This window comes from Fragaria vesca, linkage group LG5, assembly GCF_000184155.1.
Source record: "Fragaria vesca subsp. vesca linkage group LG5, FraVesHawaii_1.0, whole genome shotgun sequence".
In the NCBI taxonomy this organism is placed as follows: domain Eukaryota; kingdom Viridiplantae; phylum Streptophyta; class Magnoliopsida; order Rosales; family Rosaceae; genus Fragaria; species Fragaria vesca.
In genome coordinates this window covers 28,146,257-28,152,468 of record NC_020495.1, presented here as the reverse complement: position 1 = coordinate 28,152,468, position 6,212 = coordinate 28,146,257, and positions in this window count along the sequence as shown.

The window sequence follows — 6,212 nt, the reverse complement described above, 5'->3', positions numbered from 1 at the left end:
GAGAGAGAGAGAGGGTGCGGGGGTGTGAGATTTGAGGACTGGGGTGAGAGAAATGGAGGTGTTTATATAGGAGGGAGGAGGAGGGGTAATTGGAGGTCCACCTCAAACAGGTAGAAGGAGACCACGTGTTGGATTACGAGAATAGGGGACTCAAATTAAAATTCTTGCCAATAAGTGAGCATAACGAGGGTAGAGACTAGAGAGGGACATACTTGCTTAATAACTTGACACGAGGACCCCCTAGTATGTACCCCATATTATATTGGTTTTCACCAAACAATATAAAGCGGGATTTTATATTTTGCAGATCAAATATCTTTTTTCTTTTTTTTCTTTATATTTTTCTTCGTGAGAAAGTTCCTTCAATTTAGGAAGAAAAAGAACACCACACTGACATTGTCACATTGATTGCAAATGCTTATGGTAGGGCATTATATAGTGTGAAAAATCTCAAGTAGAGTATGATTGTATCTATGTTCAATACATGGTCTTAACATGTGTCAAAAGTAAATTGGTAACAATAGAAATATTTTTTCTCAATGGTACGCCATCATACACTAACTGCCTCGTTACCAATGTTTTCTTGTTTCTAACGTGTTGGTGAACTATGTCGCACAAAGTTTGGTATGTATGATACTTAATAAAGTGTTGGTTTTAATTTAAAATTCAAGATCTTTTATTTGAAAAATAAAAATATTATTATTTAGATGAATAATACACCAACGGTCACACCAAATAATTTAAGAGCCAAAAAGAGGTGGTGTTTAGGAGATTAGTTATTGGCCCATTTTTGTAGTGTGTGTGAGAATTGAGGGGGTAATGGAGAGTGTTGGGTTTTTTTGTGGGGATGTATTGGTCCCTAAGGTACACGTCGAACCCCGCGTTCTTCCCTCAAACTCAATCAGAGTCACCCATAAACACGTGGCGCCATTTCCTGGTCTTCCTCAGCACCCTGAAAATCTTGGTCACATCAAATGCCCCACACGCTCAACTCTACTTCATGTTCATCACACTTCACTATTGGGTTGGGTTGAGTTAACATGGATCCAAATTTTTTTTCTTTTTAGTGAAATCCATCGTTGCAATTTAAAATTTAAATAGCAAAAAGCTATTCTCCTTTCCTTAATAAAAGAAATAAAACAGAAAGAGTCCAACTACACCCTCTCTTTTAACTAGTCATAATAAGAATTTATTTAACGTCATCGTTCGATCAAATTATAATCTCTAAAAGAATTCACTCTATTTATATGTAGTTGTGTTTCTTGCTTGTTAGGCAATGTGTGTCCAAAAGGTTCAATAGTCCACCACCTCCCATCCTTTGATGTTTTCTTTAAGAATCTTCCGTTGACGAGTTGTTTTGTTGTTAAAACTAGATTTTATCACTATCTATTATCAAAAAGTATAAATTAAAGAGGCTGAAAAATGGTATATATGTATGCGTGTGTGTGTATATGTACGTGCATGCATAGTCTATACAAGAACACGCATCTCTCCCTTTCAATACTTCACAATTTTTCTCAGGGTTAGTCGGTTAGAACAGAAAAGCAAACGTACAGACATATATTCTTAAAGGTTACATCAGTCAAGCATTCTATGGTAAAGCATTATTAACAACAATGAATTTTGGTCAGACTAAACCTAAAAATTGCATGCGCAAATAGGAAGAGTGCAAGAATGCAATTAGAGCCTAACATATAGCGTAAACGAAACAATGTAATACAGAAGGTGCTTTATCAAATTTCATTGGTCGTTCTAAAATTGTTAACTAACAACCTTACTGTAGAGCTGAATTACTTGGTAGAAGAAGAACATTGCAATGAAATTCGACACTGCAGGTCGCAATCGAGTTTAGGTTCATTCCCAATAGGTTAGCTTGGTTTAAGGAGAGAAGAAATATCATCATTTGATTATATTTTCTCGTGGACTATTAGTGTCGGATTCCTAAAACCTAATTTTTTTTTTTTTCAAAGTGGAAATGATGGATTTTGGCACAGGATCAAGAACCTGCCGCCAAGAAATAGACCTCCTTTAGTTGTTCTTCTTCTGGACCCATAAAGTCGGTGGTCAAAGACTCAGAGTAAGAGCTACGAAACTCCATCCATCTCCATGCACTTAAACCCGTTTACCAGAAAAGCTAGGTTTCCACTAACACCACCCGAGTGATCGAGGACTGATGAGTCGTTTTTTTTGTTTTTACAGTAGTCAACAACACGGTTTTGGGTGTCTATTAGGATAAATGGAGTTAGAGATCTGGATGTGCATGATCGAGTATCAAAAGTCGGTTGGTGTTTGGCCGGTTTGGTGCAACCTCGATCGCTTAGTTGTATTCATACCCAAGTCCTAAGACTATAAGCAAAGGAATCGTATCTTTATGATAGCTAGTATAAAGCTTTTCTGATGAGATAGATTATAGATAATACGAGTCTGCTATAAAATTTAGACTAATGAATATATTGTCAATTGATATTTTAAATTACAACATTTTAGTCTAGTATCATTTGGTCTAGTGACATCAGTCTCCTCTTTGTAAGTGGGAGGTTATGAGTTCGACTTACGATAAACTCGATCGTTATAGCATTTCAGTTGTTTGTTTGATAAAAAATAAAATAAAAATTTCACAACATTTTCAAACTATTCATTTTTGTTTGTTAACAATGAAATTATCAGGGATTTTTGAAAAATATTATCAATTCTCAAGAGCAAAGATAAGACGGTCTTCTTAATTCGAACCCGCATGTGTTAATTATTGACTTTTTGATATATCGATCTATACATGACGAATGCTAGATAGACTAGAAATATTTATCATAGACATTGTTTTATATGCACATTAGCGAATGTATGATTCAAGACTTCTAATAATTAACAAAGAAACTCGATCAAGAGGGACTATTGTGCATGATATTATTTCGCGTAAGAAATCTTTAGTCCTAGCAAACTGCATCTCTTGAGCGTTGCGGGGGCATGCCAGTATCTTGTGATACGAGTTGTGAGATAATGTGTCGGATCTTGCTTCTGCTTCAAGCGGTTATGAACGGAGGAGAGCGCCAACTCGGTCTGTTAAGTTCTCCCTTCACCTAGACAGAACTAGGGTTTTTCATGTGATCCCTTGGGAACCACACTTAATCGATACCTACAGCACAACATGGTGTGTAGGTAAAACAACTAAATGAGGAAGGTAAACGAAACACGAGGTTTCTGCTAAAACTGATTCTTTAGCTTCACTGGTTAGTGTCTGAACGGCGAGCAAAAGCTGTCAAGGGATGCTCTTAGTGGGGGTTTCTCGCCCTCGAACTCTGCTTATATATTGTTAGCAGTTAGGTTTTCGGCATGTTCCTTAGAGGAATTATACGATTTCGTTTCCACAGCCTCCGCTACTTAAATCTTGCGATCATGGATTAGGCTGAAGCTTTAACCTAATTCTCAAGTCAATAAGTTAATCTGTTAGCTTTTTGGCCGTAGGTATCGACTTATAGGTTGGACTTTACATCAATGTCCAAATATAGTTTTGGGCTAAAACACTTCTATAACACAACAAATTCTTTCGTTATTATATATTTTTTTAATGTTCACCCGATCCTGATTAATTGATTAGAAGCATTTCAAAATAGTCACTTATAGGCCATGTGTATGTCTTGCACAAGATCTTGTTCCTAGATTTTTTTCTCCTCGAGCTAATCTCAACGAGACCAATTATCATGTTGGTATGGCTAACAAATTATTATCCGATTTGTTGTTATTGTAGGTAGAGATTCCTTCTTCTTCTACCATCTTCCACTTGAAAACAGAAGCTTGAACATATACGTCTATGTAGTTTTAATCAACAGGCCAGGCTCTCTCTCAACTTCCCAATCATAGGTTATAACCACCGTATCCCTTCTTTCGTGCTCTTTTTACATATAAAAACATGCATCATTATATATGTTTCGATGAGTAGTGCGGATTAGTCTCCTTAATGTCATGGATGACTCTTACCTGAGAAAAAGGTTCAATATTATATACCTGGTCTCAGTACTCTCACCAGATTTAATATTGGTAGAGATGATCTTTTTCTCGATTGCCACCGGATCTTCTGTTCTTCTTCAACATTCTTAAGTATTGCCTAACGTGTCCGGTTTACGTGTGTGCTACAATAGCTAGCTTATTGGATCCTAATTTTCTTAAGTGATATTGTTAATTAGTTGCTTTCGTTTTTCTTTACTCTCTATATCATATGGTTCATGCACACCCCGGTTTCTTATAAAGTTCCTTTATTTTACTTGTTCAAACCACAAGTAGTTCTTTAATTCTTATCAGAAAATGGAGACTAGACTTTGAGACGTCGGTGAAATTAATCGACTAAGAAATCAATTAAAACCCAGTTTTTGTACGTCGATACCTAATAAACTATGAGTTTTTTATATTTAATTCATATTTTTAAATTCTCATGTGCTTATGTAATTTAACCGTTTATTTGAAAGTCCTCACTTTAACCTTGTTAAGAGGCTCTCCCATATATACACAAGGATTCGGCTAGAGGATATGAATATATTGTTATATTGAGCACATTACTTTGAATTTAAGTAGATTTTGCTCCACGTATGATTAGGTAAGATCGGCCTCATTTCAATTGTCTACTGTAAACTGCTACCAAACGGGGTGGCTATTAGCATTTTGCTAGTAGTTTAACAAATATAGAACTAGTTGTGAAATATTAATTTGCATTCAGCCATATATATAATAATCGGATTTAATTAACAGTTTAGATACATACAAATTAAAGAACATGACTAGCTAATAACCGAAGATATATACAAGAACAGGAGCACATTATTATAAGCTCACTCGCATATTAATGAACCCATAACATGATCGAGGCCACAAGTAGTTAGGTAAATAATCGAGTTGCAGCACATAACATGGGTGTGGATATGAAATAAGTGAGGCAGGTCAGGGGAAAATTGTGATTTTTAATCATATATACGGGATATATACACATATTTTTGGAAGCTCGTGACACACGAGATGACGAGAAGTGGAAGATTCACATGAGCATGATTTAATCAATTAGTACACTAACTACTTAATTAAGGTAGCTTAATTAGTAATCTAAATGATAATCATGCATGCGGCTGCTATAATTAACATGGAGTAAATCATACATGATTTAAGAATATGATATCTGATAATGAGCTCAATTATCATTTGTTATTGTCTAGCAGTTACATAATCACATGATCACGTACAACTATTACGAACATATATTGTAAATTACACACTTAATTAAAGAAAAAAAAACATGAATGAAACAGAAAGTCCCTGATTATAATAAACTTAAACTATCATCGTCTCATCATGATTAAGTGGATTTAATTATCGCTTCGAAGTTAATCATAGTTACGCTTCAGAGATCCCGGCCTCAAATGTAGTCAACCAATGCACACAAGTGCATATATATTAGCTTCTCTGATCGATCTAGCTTCTTATTCAACGAAGGTATGATCCGGCCGGCCGCCTACACATGCAACTGGAAGACCATGGTTCATCATTTGGGTCACTAACTTGTTCATATATCTTCCACTTCTTCACATGGTGCCACATGCTTCCATCGATCACTTGGATTGTTTTGTTATCCAGATCGAGTTGATTTTCGATTAGTTACGAATTAGGGTTTATGCGATCACTGTTGGGTTTTAGGGTTCAAACAGAAGCCAAGTCTGAAAGAAAACTCGGAATCTTTTACTGATGATATGGTCTAAGCAGAGTAGACCTCTAATTCCAAACAAAGTAACTCGATCCTAGCTAGTTGTTTTATACTCCTAAGAAAAAAAAAAAAAAAAAACTGTTATTGAGCTGAATCTATTTACTAACGAGGAAGCATGATTCTATCATGCATTTCTATGCTAGTTAGTTCGGCGCACTAATACTCTAATTATAATATCTACATAATGTCATAATGATCACCCTTTCGGGTGTTGATGTAAGCTCTAGTTTTGTTAGCTGCGAACCACCTGCATTAGAACTATTTTTCTGCTTTTTTTTTTTTCGTTTCTTTTCTATCATTCACCGATATGCAATTGGTTATTTTTCACAATAATTAAATTTAACACATAATAGGTTTAGATCAAACCACATGTGATATCCATAACGTACTCATGAAAATGTTATGGCACATAAAATTTAGTCTAGAAGTACATGGCCACTTGATTATTTCTTCATAAAAATTAAGCGTT